The sequence below is a fragment of the Heliangelus exortis genome, chromosome 5 (genome assembly GCF_036169615.1).
Source record: "Heliangelus exortis chromosome 5, bHelExo1.hap1, whole genome shotgun sequence".
In the NCBI taxonomy this organism is placed as follows: Eukaryota; Metazoa; Chordata; class Aves; order Apodiformes; family Trochilidae; genus Heliangelus; species Heliangelus exortis.
In genome coordinates, this window is record NC_092426.1 from 33,376,617 (window position 1) to 33,393,992 (window position 17,376).

The 17,376-nt window shown below is 42.7% G+C and overlaps 1 protein-coding gene and 1 long non-coding RNA gene across 5 annotated transcripts in view; one reads left to right on the top strand and one right to left on the bottom strand.

The window, feature by feature from the left end:
* Positions 1–17,376, top strand: part of RAD51B (RAD51 paralog B) — a 387,602-nt gene that overhangs the window by 306,192 nt on the left and 64,034 nt on the right. The window lies entirely within an intron of this gene.
* LOC139796432 (uncharacterized) lies at positions 46–9,261 on the bottom strand. Its single transcript, XR_011725994.1, has 2 exons — positions 9,152–9,261; positions 46–1,431 (listed from the first exon to the last, which is right to left on the bottom strand). It is a non-coding gene; the product is annotated as an uncharacterized lncRNA (long non-coding RNA).

The following is a 17,376-nucleotide window of genomic DNA, read 5'->3' on the forward strand; positions in this document are numbered from 1 at the left end:
TCCCTCCCAGCCCCTGTCCCAGCAGCAATGAATTATGTAAGACTGCATTCTAGCCTTTTCTTTATTAATATTTCTGTAGACACATTTCCAAGAAGTACATCTACAGTTCTCCCTCATAGTTTTAGGTGCATCAGCTTTCTCTTGGACCAAAGTACCCACCTACCCTTAAAAACACTTACATGCCCTTTCATTCTCTTACAAATACAAATGCCAAAAATAAAAACACTAGAGTCACAGCTTCTGGCATCATATTCAGGATGTCTCTCACTGTTCACACTGTAGTCTTAATTGATATGCCTTGTGCTTAAAAATTAACCCCTTGCTACAGGGCTGCCTGTATTTGTCTCTTATTGCTGCTGCTTAACAGACAGTAATTAAAGGAAGGAGATTTAGAAACTGCTGCTAGAGCTCAAAATGGCTCCAACAAGCATCATCTCCCCCTGACTTGGTGGTTTAACTGACAGTAGTTGGAAATGGACAGGTTTCACATCTTGAGTGAAATAAGTGCTGGCTTATTTGCACTGTTGATAAGTTCTCATAATCCCACAAAATGCTCAGTGTCATGCATGCAGGGGACCTGATGCAGCATGGATAGACTTAACCCTTTTACATTGTATAGCAAAACTTCAAAGCTCAAACCTAGCTGGATTAAGTTTCTTAAAAAAGATTATGTAAGCAGTATGTGCAAAGCCACATGCAGATTACTTTAATTTGGGAGACAGGGAAACTTTCTGCACTGAAAAATTTGGCATGGTACCACCAGGCTACTGCTTGATTTCAGACATACTGTAGTAGCAGAAACAAACTGTTTCCTTCTTCGGGAACACACCACTAGAAGGAGACACAGTAGTCTTAGCTAGTGTGCCACAGCCAAATGTGGAATTTTCTTGCAGGCGTATGTCTAGTTATTATAGCAAAGGGTTGCTGTAAATCTTCTTGATGCTCTTAGCAAGTGAATTCCCACTGGAAGAAAAGCACATCTTTGCCAATATAATACTCTTATTGTTCACCAACTCACACTCTCTTTGTGACCATGCTGCTCCGACAAGGCACAATGCCATTTCAAGTGGTCTTCTTGCCATTTTACCCTGTCATTAATTTAGTGCTGATATAAAGTTGCTGAATAGATTACTTCCTTTTATTTACAGTAGATTTGTAGTTCTCCATTAACGGCCACGCAAGTTCACATTGTCCTACCCAGATGCCTTTGCCCTGGTTTTGCAGAACTGAGAGGGCTGGAAAAAAAATCAGTCCTTTCTTGGCACCTTGACTGACTCTGCTCAGCAAGAGAAGCAGTGGTTCTGGTGGGCGTGGTGTGTCGTTGGATCACTGAGGAGACAAGCTGGACTGGTGGTCTGGCCCCTGGAGTCTCTGTTCAAAGAGAGGAGAGTTCTGGATTGCCATGCAGGCAGCTGAATCTTCTGGTGAGATCTGAAACATGCATATGGTAGAGAACGTGTGAAATTTTAAATTATCCCAGCCTTTTTCTGTCTTTCAGCAGAAGACCATACTGTAATAATTCCCTGATCAGCCAGCTTAGCATCCTTTGTCAGTAATTACATTTGCAAGACAATTGCATGCAGTAGGCAGTATGGTAGATAGGGATGTTTTAAAATCTTTCCAGTTTTTATTTACTGGGAGTTGAGGCGTTGCTGACATGAGCAGGTATTTCCCCTTTTCTCAGCAAGGAGTGCCACTGCAGTTGTCAACATTTTGTTGACTGATGAGGGGAAGAGACAAGCTCGGTGCCCTAATGTCTTCAGAGAGTTTGACATTGGCACAACCATCTTTTATGTACATCCTGAGTGCTGCCTGGGTTTGCTGTTACTGTTATTTTGTAAGAACTAATGCTGGTGGTGAAGGGAGTCACATATTAAAATGGAGAACAAGATCTGAACTGAAGAATTCGTGTGCTTGCTCCTTTAGACCATGGTGTTTTTCTTAGGAGAGTTTAATTCACATCAGGATCCAGGAGAACTACAAGCCAAGTTATGAGCCATTATCCACTAACAAAAATCTGCAATAATAGCAAATGGAGCATGTAAGCTGGCTTGCCAAGGAACTTGATGCTCTCTTTTCTCAGAGGTCTCTCTGCTGAAGGTCTCTCCAGATCTCTCCCTGTTAAATATGAAATCCTGTAGCTCCCCAAGGCCCATGACTGACCCCCTGGCTAATGGCTTTTTGCCAGTCCTGTTTTGTATGGTTATAGTGTTGGCTGACACTGCATTCTTACAGTTCAGTTTTGTTTCTCATAGTCTTAGAAGTGGCCATTTTTATTGTCAATGAGTACATCTCTCTGCCCAGTACACAGTATTCTCCTGGCAGCCTGGTGTTCATAGACTATAGGAAGCTGTAAACAACACTGTTTATACTTTCTGCTGATAGGAGAACATTAGCATATAAATAGGGCAGAGATTTAAACAGACTGAAACAACCCCAGCCTGGCCTATTGGGAAGGGCAGACAAGCTGCTTTTCACTCTTTTTGCCAAGAATGTCAACTTTTCTGTGGGACTATTGCAAGAATGAAGGGCTTAAAGAGATGAGAAGCTTTTATCTGTCAAAAGAAAGGTCGATGGGCCTTGGAAATGCAGAAATGGACTGAATAACAGTCTGCCTGTTGGGATTTCCTTGTGAGTCCTGTTGGTGTTAGTGTGGGCATGTGGAGGGAAGGAAACTGCTTACTTAAAAATTGCCACTGAGCTGTGGGATAAGAGCTTCCTTCAAAGTGCAGCTTACAGTAAAGTGTTAAAAAATATGATAATTGCACCAGGAGTGAGCATATCGCTTTAGAAGAAGTTATTTAATTTACCTAAAGAAACATATAATTTGACCTTTAACATTTTTTTAGCTGTGCAGTATTTCAGAAACATGGTACAGCCAAATACTAAATCAAATAACCTCTACTATCTTATCTATCTATTGAATTACTAAAATTCCTCTCACCTTTGGCACCAGTGAGAGATAGGCACTAATGCTGTCAAATGGCTTGAGTATTTTTTTCATGCACTTGTAGTTTTATTTTTTTCGTAACAATATGTAAAGCAGGCTTAACAGAAAGGGAGAAAAGAGATTCACAGTTAACCATCTGTTGGAAACCAGAGATCAAGACAAGGAAAAAGAAAAGCCAAAGATGATGTTTCCAGGTGAAAAAGAGGTACTGTGGAATTTTAAAGAAAGCTGTCACATGAAGAGCGGGGGCGAAACTGTGAAACAGAAGTTGGCTGTGTTTGGAATTTGTTGTGTGCTTTCCAGATGTGCCTCAGCAGAGCCTTCCTGTAGCTCCTCAGAGATACTTATGTTCCAGGGCTGGAGGTCTCTGGGTGTAGCAACCAGTTGCCCCATTCTCCTTACCTCTACTGAGAGGAGAAATATTTTCAACATTGTTTTTTCTCTCCGAAAACAATTACATTTTGTGCCAAAACAAGATACTTCCATGTTTGCTTTGTACCATCACCTTTCTGCTGTGGAAAAGACTGGTTTCAAAGTTATGTCCCAAAAACTGGAAGAGACACTGTGATTTTGCACAGTGTTTACCACACAAAAGTTTCTACAGGAGTGTGTTAAATAGCCACTGTAAGCATGACCATGAGAGGGGCTCATATAGGGAGGAGGAGATGGCAACTCAATAAGGAGCAGGTATTTCAGAGACAGCCTTGGTCCCAGAGCCACCACACTCTCTCACAGGATTAGTTACCCTTAGATTAACCTCATTAGCAGTAATTATTAAGTCTGACACATTTCCCTGTCATCTCCCCTATATCACACCATAGCATGTGTTCCCCATGCTTCTGTCTTTTTATCTAACTGCTAATGACCACAGGTTTTTGGAAGTGTTATCTCTCACACTTTTCCCCCCCAGTGTAAACTGGCCAGTTTTAGCCACAGTTTAGGATCCACTGTTGTGGTTGTAGTTCTGCATCTCACTTTTGTGGGACAAAAAAGACAACTAATTATTGTTCATATAGTAACATTAGAGACACTGCCCATAAAAGTGCACCTTGGCTTTTCATTGGAATTCCAGTCCCACAGGCTTTTCCCAGTCTTTAGGAAACCTGGACACGGCAAAATGCTCCTCATCGTGTGGATTTCTTGGGCCTCCATTGCGAAGGAGAGCACCACTCTCCTGGGGACTTAAGGGAAAATTTAATAAAGTACCAAGGAGCCCATGTCCAAGGCAGGATAGTCAGCCAAACTCTGAGCAGGAGACAGAAGCTAGGAAGTGCATTTACAGCTCACAGTTACTTTATTTAAAGGTTGTGTGTGCCCAGAAAGAAATAGGAAGGATTCTGTTCAAACCTGGCAAATGTGGGATCCTGAAATGTTCTTTGCTAGTGTGGATCACTAGGACTGGAACAAGAGTGAAAAATGAACCAGGGGTTGTGGCAGTGGAACTAAGAAATCTGCCTGGCCATTCAGTCCCCATGATGGATTTGAACATCCTCTGTGTCACAGTGGACATTCTTTCTTCTTGTACCTGAAGATCAAGAAGAAGAGGTGAACCAGAGAAACACTGTAGGCATTAAAAACCCAGGATGGAGAGGTGATAATCTGGAGCTGAGCTATATGAAGTTCTGCCTGCTTCATACTTTTGATTCAGGTTATATGTTAACTGGAATTTTGCCTGCAATCAATATGGTTGCCACTTGTAACCTAGGCAGGTCCCATCAGGTCTCCCTCAAAAAAAAAAAAAAAAAATTGTTTGATAGTCCATGTTGTATATACTCCTCTCACCAGAGGGCAATGAAGTCAAATCTCAGTATAGAACTGTCCAGTATCACACAAGCAACACTCCCTGTGTGCTAGAGCCCAAAGAACATCACCTGACTCGGGAACAGTATTTGAATAGAAAGGTGGCACTGGGTCAGGGTGACTCCAGCACAACAGGTGGCACAGAGATAAGCAGGCAGCCCCCATTGTCTGCATGGGATACCAGTGGGAGGACTTGGCAACAGTGACTGCAGGAGGAACTGGCATTCACACCTACTTTCTGGCACATAAATTTATCTTCATCTCAGTTAATCTGCTTCCAAAGTGGCTTTAATAACCTGCATTAATAAGCCAGATGCATTGCAAAAACAATAGGGTTTGGAGGCAAGACACTTTCATTCAAAGCAGTTGAATTCAACCTGCAGCTGTGATCATATCAAGCTGTGATGGACACAAGACCTGCAGGAAGGGAAACAGGAAGAGTTGAGCATGAGCTGACCTTGCAGGACTTCAAAGAGGGATGATTTGAATTGAGTGAATCAAAAATTAACGTTAGAGGCTAACAGATGCAAATAACAGCATTTGTAATGTCTTCATTTTTTCATTACCTTTCCTTATTCTCCCTAGAGTGCTGCTCTTGCATCCCACAGCAATAAGCAGCTCAGCCAAGGAGTGTCATTTGGTATTCCAGTCTGACCCAGTATTTTGCAGGGTGCCAAACAGCCACAGTGTAGATACTTCAACCCTCCCCCCAGTACCAACACACAGAGAAGTGTCTGTGCTAAGCCTTACAAAGCCTTTCAAATGCTCTGCAAGTGGGACAAAGATAGGAGGAAATGAGATATCTTCTCTGATTTCAAGAGTCCATTTAAAAATTACAGTGTAGGTGAACTGGGGTTCTCACCAGCAGGCTTTGTGAAATGAAACTTTTGCTTTTGGGTACTAGCTTGACTTTGGTCCAGGAGGCCCATCACAGCTCCTGTTTAACATTTGACTCAGAGACTGTTGGAGGAGAGTTTATGGAGGGTGTTTCAAGGGGCAGTGACTTTCTGTGAAACCCCATGGCCGGGGTGCAGCCAAATCCCAGTTTGATCAAACAGAGGCTCTCATTTATGATCAGAGAGGGCAGGACAAACTGTGGAGGATTAGCTCCCATTCCCTCCTGAAACAGCTGGGAGGCATGCCACCTTTCCACCCTTGTTCAAACATACCTCTGTTGTGGGTGAAGGATTTCAGACTCCAGAGCTATCAGTCCATCACCACGTGTGAACACGGCAAGTGTACTTCCTACATGAGCACTGGCCTGGGAAGATGGTGGCAAGGCCAGGCTGAGCTGGGGTGAACCTGCTGTGCCATCCCTCCCTTGCAACTTGATAAATACCCCGTCCCTTCCCCCGCCCTCCTGTCCATTTTCCACAGCAGAGAGCAGACACAAGGGGACTCTTTCATCTTGGCACATCCCCTTGCTGATTAATGCGATGAAATGTTCCCACAACAACACCACTATGCGGGCCGTGCAATTAGACGGGAGATAATGAATGCTTCAGAGACTATTGAGGCAGCAGTGCCTGCCCTGCCTCCCACTGAACAAGCTCCTTTCTCAGCAGTGAAGCCAAGTGGAAGGAGAGGCAGCAGAAATGCCATTGGTGCCGCGCTTAATTGTGCGGGAATTGGGGGAAAAGAGAGTAAGGGCTGGTGTGGGAGAGAGAGATGGGCAAGTGGGTTTGCTCTGCTATCTCGGGGCCAAACTTTTTGTTGTTTCTTCTCGTATGTTTGACCTTGTGGCAGGAGAAGCCTTAAATGTGCACATCTCTGGTTTTGTATGTGTGTGCCTTTTTTGTTTCAAATCATTAGGGAAAGCCATCATTTAATAAGCACAAGAGTCTGTCTTCTCAGTAACCCAGAGGCAAAGATGCTGGTGCTACTTAGTGGCCTTTGAAATGTGGGAAACACACTGGGCACACAATAGGCTTATTCTCTTTTAGGGGGCTTTACAGTTAAGCTGCCATTGTCTGACTAACATTAGCAAGAAAGACACTCCCCTTTCTTGCCAAACCCTGTGTAGACTCTGAGAAAACAACCAGTCTGTTTTAAATGCACTATCCAAATGCCTTCAGATCACTCAAGAATAAAGCCGGCAAGGAGCTGGAAGTCTGTCTGATCAGCTGGAAGCCCATGAATCTACTGTCAAAGGTCTTAGCAGAACCTAAGCTGTCTGCTTAAATTGTTTGCTCAACTTCGTTTCTGGAGTTTTTTATCATTTGTTGATGCAAAATCTTTTTAAATTTCATACCTGAACATACCACATAATAAATGTAGGCAGTGCAGCCTGGTGTAAGCAGCTGGTAAAACTCACCATAAACTTCTACTTGCTACAAAAAAGTAACTGAAGTTCTGTGTTAGGTGCAAATAGGCGTAAAGCAGCTGTTGGTGATAGCGATGAATCAGGGAAGTTTAGTTTGTGTGTGGACTAGGTTAATTTCTGAGGAGAAGGTTACTGGAGGATGGAGTATATTAGAAAGAGGAATTTGCAAGTTATAAAATGGAACAATTCACATACACACTCATATATAAGCCTGCTTCACTCCAGCAAGATCTAAAGCCATAATGCACCCTTTTGTAAATAAGTATGTTCCCAGGCAGACCCACTGACCACCCTACTGAATTAAGTGACAGACTCTTTTGTGCACCCCTTCTTGAAAGGCAAATGGATGCAAGTTATATTATTCTATTGCTTAAAACCATTTTCTAATCAGTTCAGTATATAATGGGCATTGGATATCACTGCTGCACATTTTGACTCCACATCAGATGGTACAAAATTTACAAAATTCTTAAGCTTTCCTAGTATATGCAGTGCCAAAAAAAATTAGTCTTTGCATATTGCAAAGCTATAGCGGAGTTGTGACACAGGAAAAAAAAAAAAAAAATCTGGCAGGGAGAACAGCTTGTGCAAAAGAAAATCAGTTCCACTGATATCTTCACAGAGCTCTCCAGTGACACGCATAGTCACCCGCCTCCATGTCATACAGACATAACTGCATTTGTTTGTGCCATACCATTGCATCCCAAAGCAGATGCACATTGTCTCACTGTAACCCTCAGATCATGTGCCATCTATTTCTCCTCCCTCTGTCACATGCACAAACACAGTCTACAGGCTCTGCATGTGAAACAGAAAGGGGAAATAGATGACACGTGATGTGAGGGTTATGGTGCTTCTAAGATTGGTGGTTGTCATCTTACTGATGTCAGGGATTCAAAGGCTAAGAGTCAAGATAAGCAGTACTGGAAATAAGGAGCCCCGTTGCTACTGACCAAAACTGAGAAAGAACTCTGTCTTTTGGAGCTCCAAATGTTTTCCTTCTGTCTACATTGTTTGCTGGCAAGGAGTACTCTAGCATGAACTTAGGTTAGTACTTCTCTCAGTAGCTCAATGTCCTCCAGAGGGAAGTCAAGTCAGTGTCAGCTTTGATTTCTCAGTTGTAAACTGTATTGATATCGATCCTATAAAACAATCAGGGTGAGGTAAAGGTATTTGATTATCCTAGTGGCAGCTAGAGGCAGCATTCTGAATGTGTTTGATGGGTTTCAAGAGGAGCAAGCTCAACTTACGCAGGACCTATGAGACTAGCTTGCTTTCACAGAGTAGGCTGTCTCCATGCCTAATCTAACAGCACAGCAAATTGCATCAAACTCCAGCTTGCAGTGCACATCTGGGAGTGGATTTCCAGTACAAAAGCCATTCAGTCACCAAGAGTTCAGTGACACGACCTTCCTCAGGGCAACTCGCAAGGAGATCGGCACTTCTAGAATTATGTGATACTGACAACATCTGGAGTTCAGTTGTCTCCGGTTAAGAAGCAGATGTTTTGCTTCTGCGGGTCACACATTTCTCCCCATGTTCACCATTCTAATTTCTGTTTAAAGTTTGTTTCAGCCAAGGAATGAACATATACATTTGCTTGGAAACTGTCCCAAAGAATCTGCCATCTGCACTTCAGAATGTTTTGCTGCTTTACTTCTCTTGACAGGCTCTGAAACTCATCCAGATCTGTAGTTGGGATGGAATTTCTTTTGCATTTTTTCTGTTGGCTGAAGTGATGTGAGGACCATCCAAGTCAAACCCTGATAGTAGTAAGGGACATGGTGAAGGAAGAGGCTGTCTATGTGTCTTATGCTGCTGTAACAAGGAAAAACTAATCCAGCCACCTACGGTCCCAGACCATACTAAGCCTAAAATATATTTTGGTTTCTTGTGGCTATTGCAAAATAAACAAAAGGAAAATTTAGGTAAGAATAATGATAAAGAACCAAGATCACAGAGCCTTTGATGACCAGTTGACTATTTTTTTATAACTCATGCCACAGCTTCTGTAGACTGATAAGCTCCCATGGAACATAGAGCATTAAGAAGTCTATAGGGTAACAGTTGATACTCACTTTTCATTTCCTGTGCAGTCCCTTTACTGTTGTTCTGGCAGAGAAAAAGGGGACAACCAATGGTTTCTGGACTGTTTCAGGGTTGAGGAATCCCATGACTGGCACAAGCAATCAAAGGAAGGAAAAGAGGAATGGCTGAAGTACTTCTATTCTCCAGCAAAACTCAGCTCAGGACCATGCCAGGCCTCCTGCTGATGCCCCTTCCCTCTTCCCAACACACTTGCCATCAGTACTCTAGTACTGCATGCCTGGCTCTGCATTGCATGTATGGCTCTGAGCTGTGTGAAAACAATGTCCTAGCTGCTAAGTCCTGACTCCACACCAGAGTTGGCTCTGTGCTCTCTGCTCTCCCATGCCCAGTGAAATACCAGCACAGGTAAACTGCTGATTCAGAGCCATGGCTTTGCCTGTGTTTAATTCTCCTTGCAGCACAGCATGGTTATATTCCTGTACAAAACCCTCTCTGCTAAGCATAGCTGTCTGTTGCTGTCCTGGCTTTGCATGCATGGCCATTCCCCAGCTGAAGAACCCATTTCTGGCCAATTTACAACTCAGTTCATCCCAGTATAAAACTTTCCGGTATAAAACTTTAAAAAACTGTTGGAGTACCCTGGGTGAGGAAGAGGGAAAGCACGTAATGGCTTTAGATAAGCAACCAAGCAATGTTTAGGGGAGGGCACAAAAGAAGGGACTAAAGCAAGCCCCTTCAAATAAGGGAACGCTAAGGAGTTAAAAAAGTTTCCAGGGAAGGCGGGCTGGTGAGAGAAGCTGGGAAAGAGGAGGAGCAATCCTCTTCTGCAGAGGCTTTTCAGAACCTCCAGAGATCAGTAAGCTCGAGGGAACCACAGGCATAGGATGCTTAATTTTTTTTAGATCTTTTTTAATTTAGCTGTTTGGGATCTAAACAGATAATGATTTACCCTACAATCGATGAATGGTGACAGGATATAACTTGTCATAGCAAACAGAACTGCAAGGAATTATTGAAATTCAACCCTCAGATCTGGCCTAAAATTTAACCTGATAACAAGGGGATCTTAGAGTCATATTTGGAGACAAGCAGTTGTTTACTCTGAGTCATTAAAAGATTTGAGGTCTGAGAAGGTACTGAAATAGCTCAGATATGCACCTATGTATCACACTTACCCACATCTTAGTGGTCCCTGGTAGCCAGCCTTTCTCGGGTTTAATTTCATCTCATTAAGCCAAATATTCACCCCTTGTGCATTTGTTTTGTTAATGAAATGCTGGCTCTATTGGGATATCAATTCTGTAGGGTTTGCCAGGACTTATAAAAAAGAACAGCCATAAACTATGTTCATTATTATTTCAATGTAATGCCAGGTCTAGTACTGCTTCCAGAGAGTGAGAACAGAACCTAACATGTCCCTGACCTGTCCAGGGGGACGAAACAGAGAGCTTTTATTTTATTTGTTTCTACAGTGACTCAGTCTGTAGTAACTGGGTTAAAGTCCACTTAGAAACCAATAGAACAAAAGGCCTCCTGTTAGTGCTGGACATTTTCCCTGCTCAGATATCACCAGAAGGATTTAAAAAAAAAAAAAAAAAAAAAAAGAAAGAAAAGAAAAAAAGCCTTCCAGCAGAATGCAGGAAACCACAAGCTTATGGGAATGTAGCAGCACTTTGGAAAGGAAAACACTGCCTCAGACTTTCATCTGCAGGCCTTTTTTTTTTTTCTCCTCCATTTTTTTCCTTCTTCTTTTCATCTCTCAGCTAGAAGCATTCACCGGGTCAATGCAGAGCCCAGAGAAAAGGATGGTGGGGACAGCAGTTGAGTTGCAGGAGGTCATTGCCAGATCCCAAACACAGAGCAAAAAAACAGCTTGTGCAGATCACTGCAGTCTGCAAGGGGGCTCCAGCACAGAGGGTTTGAGCTTTGGTACAGCTCAGTCTTACAATTTCAAGCCCCATAGTTGCTTGGGACTTTGTTTGGTATGTCTGGTCCTGCTTTTTTGGTTTTGGTTTTTTTAATGTAGTTAATGACATCTAAGTAACAAATTGCATAACGTTCTCTGAGATATAAAAAATTATGCAAATGCTTTCTGCCTTCCATTTTAAGTATTGTCATGACATGCCCATGTTTTCATTATAAAGCAAACATTTTCCAGCAAGCATTCACTGAATTTCATTAATTTTCACTTCAGCTTTTTCCTAAGGAATGTGAACTGACAGTAAGAGAAAAAGCATTCTATTTTGTGTGTGAGAATGAGCACTTATTGAATTTTCCAAAACTTCCCTTTCCCCTCTCAAACAAAAAGCAACCCCAGACCTGAGGAAAATTGCAGCTATCTAGAATGAAATGGGAAAGTGGGGGTAAAAGTAACTTCTTTTCCATAGCTTTAAGTATTATTGTGATCCTGGTTTGTACAAAAGGGTACATGACTTTTTTTTAGGTAAACTTTACATTGACCTAGACTAGGGAAACAGCTTGGTGAATGGTGTAATGAGCAATGTGTTGGTTGTAAGAGAGGAATGGGAATGCACAGCCAGAGCTGGACCACATAAGCCAACTGTTAGTTTAATTTAGACTGCTGAAGAACCATAATCTCAAGTGGTAAGCTTTTGAGTGACTTGACAAAGACTGCATAGCATATTTACTTTATTTAATTAGATGACTCTATACTGAGTTACAAAAGTTTGTCTTTTGTGTGTTCAAAGTAAACAAGCAAAAGGAGTTGACCTTGCCGTGCCTATTTCACCAAGAACTGATGACACTGCAGAAAATTCGCTCTTTAAAACAAATTTCCATCCTTAATATTAAGTGAATCTGTTGCTTGTAGTAGTTGGTGTATGATATATACAGTGTCTCTTCTCTAGGTCATTGGGACTGATTTCCATTTCAGATAGTGATAAGGATTAAAAAAAAAAGTGTTTTTTTCACTCATGTGAAGCAAGTTACTCTACTAATTTGGCTTCTTAGTCATCATTTTCATTAATATAATCAAGTTCAAATATTCTGTCATCTTATACAGTCTCTTGCCTTAGCCTTCCCTAGAGTGAAGAAGCTGAGTTCTCCCAGCCTCTCTTCCTGTGTCAGCTGCTCCAGACTCGAAGCACTTCGGGGTCCTTCCACTGGGCTTCATTTTGCTAATGTCTTTCTTGCACTGCATGGATTAAGACTGGACACAGTATTCCAGCATTTGTTAAATAACACATGGTTAAAGGCTGTTTTGTCCTTAGTGTGATCACAGTTCGTCACAGTTGAAAGCATGTCATACAACCCTGTAACCCTGTCCTGAGGTAGAACATTAAGCCTGACTAGCAAGGATGTTGTAAAAACCCAGGTGGGACTGCTTGCACTAGAAAATCCCAACATCTTAGAACGCGTGCTGACTAACACACTGTTCAGCACCCAGTGTAGATGAGAAGAGTGACTGTTCCTACCTGGATAGTTCCAAGTCCAGATCTTAAAGAGTTATCTGTCTTAAGAGATAGTTTAAAATGTAACAGTTAAATTTAGCATCATCTCAGTAAACAGATGTTCTAACACAAAACAATCCTTTAGTGTAAATGTGCTGACTTGGAGCATGGGTACTAGTTAGTGTAGCTTATTACATGATGCACTTCAGTCTTATCCTTTGCAGCAACTGTGCAGATAGAAGTGGAAATCTGCTGCTGGTTCATCAGGGACAAGGCTTGCACAGCTCTGGCTAGTGGGGGGTAACTAGAGCCTGTCAGTCTCTGCCATGTCTCTGTGAACACATTGCATTGGCTCATACTGAAAGACACATTCGTTGCTTTTTAGGGTCCAAACCATCCTTAATAGCCAGCACTGCTGATATCAATGTTCGCAGGGAATGGAAAAAATTCCCTGAAATTTGTTTCAGCCTCAGAGCTTCTAACTCCACCTTCCTGAACCTCGAGAGAGAAGCGTTTTTCCTCTGCTCCATCTGGTACGGTGCTCTGGAAAACTTCAGCTTGGCCCACACCCTCCTCCGACGCTGAACTTTGTAACTTTTCAGCTGCCAGAATCCCTGACTGCCCAGTTTTATGTAACTGCAAATATATGCTCTGGAGCTGGAGAATACACACATGGAGGAAGTTCTGTGGCTTTTAAGCTATGCCCAGAAGTTTGCCTTGTGTTTTTTCTTGGTGGGAGGGGTAAAAGGAGGAATGCAGTGAGGGTATACACAGGTCTTTTCAAAATAGAACATAAATTCTGAGAGGATAGATATAGTTTTGCTTTTGAAACCCTCCCTCTTTTTGGAAAGAACCTGAAATACAATTTTGGGGGGAGGTGGGTGGGGATGTTGCTGTTGTGTTTGATAAGTGTAAATACCTCAATAATTTTGAGAGATTTTCAGTTCTTTGTTGCCTGTTGCTCTTAGGGAGCCAAATCTAACTAGTAACAGCTATTGCCAATGTCTGTATTGCCAAAAGGGACCAGTGGTTTTCTCCACCCCCAGCTAAGAGCTTCCCAGATGAATATGCTGTGCTTGGGCTTCTGCAGCCAAGCAAAGCAAACAGATACAGAGCTTTTGTGGCACTTGAAGTTTTATACTCTGGTACCACAGAAAAAAATGGCAAATGCTCAGATAAGTCAGGCAGGGCAGGGAGGATGGCATTTGCAGGGCCTGTAACCTTTTCCCTCATTCCCTTTCCAGTTGTTGGCAAAGCACAAGTCAATTTTTGTGTTTGCAGTTTCAAAATAAATATGTTGTGGTGGTTTGTATGTGTGTGTGAAAGACAGCAAACTGGAAGAATGAGGCTTAAGCACTGTAATAACAGCAAACAGCCTATCAAGCCAAGGACAACCCTGCAATAAACTAGCATATCCAGACCTGTAATCACGAGTGACCTAGCAATAACAAATCAGTGCATGCCTATGGGTGTGGGAGAGACAAGCAGAAGTGAAAGAAATACGTTCTCAGAAGAACAGAGAAAGAGAAAAGAAAAATTGAGGTGTGGAGGAAATAAACAAGAGGAGCCTGTACCTTGAGTGTGCCATTTGTGCGTGTAAATCCTAAACAGATGAAGTTAAAACTTTCATCCTGTTTCCTATAACATGCAGAATTCATGCTTCTGCCAAATGTTGAAACAGGAGCAAATATGAGCATCAGTTCCTCTTGAAACAAAATTAAAACTACATGAAAATAGCAAACTATTAACACAGCATCCAAGTCAGAATTATTATCTGCAGGCCAGTTGTGGTAGTGATCTGTAGCCAGAGGAGCCAGAGGTAGGAGCCACCACAGTCACAGGGGGATGAGACTAAGTGAACAGCAAAATGGAATCTTAGAGGACTAAGCTGTCAGTAGGGTTAGTTTTAAAGGGATGTGGTTGACAATAAGTATCAAAGTATGCAAAGCAGAGCTATGTTAATGAATTGCAGTCTTTCCAGTGACAGAATCAGTCCTTACTCAGATATGTCAGTGCAAACAGAATTACTTCTTCACAGTCCTTAGTGAGATTTTTTTTTTTTTTCTGCAACCCCTTTGGGACCCTGTTTATGAACAGCCTATGTGCTGCAGGCTGAATTGGTTCCTGAGTGCATTTAAAGACATTAATAATTAGGGCTGTCCGCCACAGCCCAATTTGTTGTGATTGGAGTTGCTGACCTCTGCAGGCTCTAATTCCCAAAAAGCAAGGTACTGAGGCACAGGCACACAGAGCACCCAGCGGTGGAACCCCCTACATGTTGCAGTATGACCATGGACTCCAGGCACAGCCTTCCAGAAGAAGTGAGATTAATACTTGCAAGGACAGGGGTTATTTTACCAAAGTCACTTTTTTATCAGGTGTCTTCACTATGTTGATACTGTGAAGCTAGAGATGTTAGTTAGGAGTCTGAACAAACAGTGTTGTTGCTGCAGCCGTCCTGCTTGCTTTCTGTATCTTTTCCTGGTTTTAAGGAACTTGATGAGTTGTAGGTTCCCTGGCATGTAACCAGAGCTCCTCACCCAGTGCTGTTTGGGGCATCCTTAGCCAGTGCCACGCTCAGAGGGCAACAGAAGAGACTCAGGAGGCTCTAATGGAGGCAATGACAATGCTGGAGTTTACAGCCAAGGCCAGGGACAAGAGAGCAGCTCATCTTTGAGGGAGGCCATAGATGGTTGTCGAGTTCGTACTGGGGAAAGCAGCAAACAGGTGTGTCTGGTTTTTTCTGTTCTTCCAGGGCACACTTGGGAGGCTTAGTGACTGAAGTCTGACCATACACTGGGCCTTGCATGGTATAGTCAGGGCACTGGTCAAAGATGGTTTTGTGGAAGTGGTAAGTGGTGACCTGTGTGTGTTGTCATGTTAAAGGCTTTTTTCTCTCAAATCAAATTTGGGCAGTACATTGGCATAGGACTCCTCCCCTCTCCACCATGCCCTGGCCACCTGGCTCAAGGCTCTAGACCTTGGCAGATACATTTTGGACTGGGTATGTAATCAGCTGTGTCCTCCCTCTCTTAAGATTCTTAGTTTTACTTGAACAGCTATTGCAGGAGTGGAGCTATTTGTGCAGAGGATGAGAAGAACTGAAAAGAAAAAGGAGCTCAAGAAGTGTAGCTTTGAGCACAGATGCAGAGCTACTCCACAGGGGGTTGCTGGAATGACAGAAGTGACAAGGGTGGCAGGCTTGTCTCCTGGTGCTGACAAGGGGCAGAAGGCTAGAGCCCTTGCCTCTCCATGAAAATGCACTGGAGAGAAGAGCCCAGGATCCCTTTTACCTTCCAATGTGGTATGGCTATGTGAGGATGGAGAGGTGGGTCATGATGTGACACATCATTACACTATAGTTTTGAGGCCAAAATTGCCCCATATCCCCTGCTGCCAGTGTCAGGGAGAGGCATCTGCAGTGATTCCTCACAGCATGACAGAGGGCACTCCATGCCCTATCCTGCACCCAGAGGCTCTTGGCTTTCACTGACTGCCAAGTGGATGGTGCCAAAATTGGCTTTGCTTTATGGTGCCAGGCCCCAGCTCAGAGGATGTGCATATATTTTTCTAAGCTACGGAAATTGACACAGCAAATAGGAGGAATGGGAGGAAAAGGTAAAACACTGTGACCTCATTTCAGCAAAAAGTCTCATCCACCATATGGAAAAGTAATTAAAAAGCATGGCAATTAAATACATGCCAGAAAATATCTTCAAATCCTAAGCACATGTGCCCAAAAGAAGCAATGCCTGTGTGCATTTGAATGAAAAGGTAATGTTTTGTGTTTTCCTCTTTCAGCCTCTTCAGCCTCCAAGTCCTGTGCAGCAAACTTGCTTCTTTTGGCTTCCTTGTCAAAGGCAAAAATTTAATTTCAGGAAAATGGAGAAGTTCTCTTTCTCTGGATGATAAATATACTAAGGGAAAATCACAGTGTGCTTGGCAGTATTGGAAATGAAGCTGTGTTGCAGCTTTGCATCCTGGAAATTAACACTTTCGTAATCAGGACCTGTGGTATCCTAAGTGGAGTTCTGATATTCCAAACCCATGGATAGCACATTCTTGTGAGAGTTACCATCTGCCCTCGTGAAGGTGTTCTGTAAAGTTTCTTTTTTATTCCCTTCTCATTATTATTTTTTGGCTTCTGTTTCTCTTTCTACTAAAGATAAAAAAAAGATTCAGAGGTCTAACTTTTTGGAGAGCCAGACATGTATTCAGATTTTTCATGGATACATATACTATAATGATGGGTTAAATACCAAACCAAATACTGCTGTGTCCTGAGAAAGTTTGGTTCCAGCTCCAAACATCATATCTAAATTAAATTCTTGTTTCCCTGCTAACAGCCAGAAACCATGGTGTGCTAAGTGAGATCAGATGGGGAAAAAAAGGATGCTCACATTTATGGAAGGAAAGTTCTCAATGTAACAGCGTATCTTTAGCTGCCCTGATGAGGAAGAAGAGAGGAATATTTCTGTCTACTCCCACTTGGCAACTGGCTAGGTACACTAACTTTTTTTTCTTTCTTCTAAATGAGTTGAGTTTTACTGGAAGCAGAGTACTGGCATGATCTGGTACAAGAAGCTTACGTACCTGGCTGCCTGGCCTCTCCTAATGGGCAGATCAAACATGGTTTTCAGGTAAAATGCTGCCTGCCTTTTCTGTCTTGTGCTCAGTTACTAGCAACAATAGTTTTGTAAAGGAGCTGTTGGGAAGGCCTTGAATCTCACCACGGTCAAAGTCTCAAGCAGCTGCAGAAAGTGGACTGGATGAGGGGATGTGTGAGGAGGCCAAACAATGGGCTTGATGGAAGGAGAAGGTGGCAGGGGAGAGGGAGAGTGAAT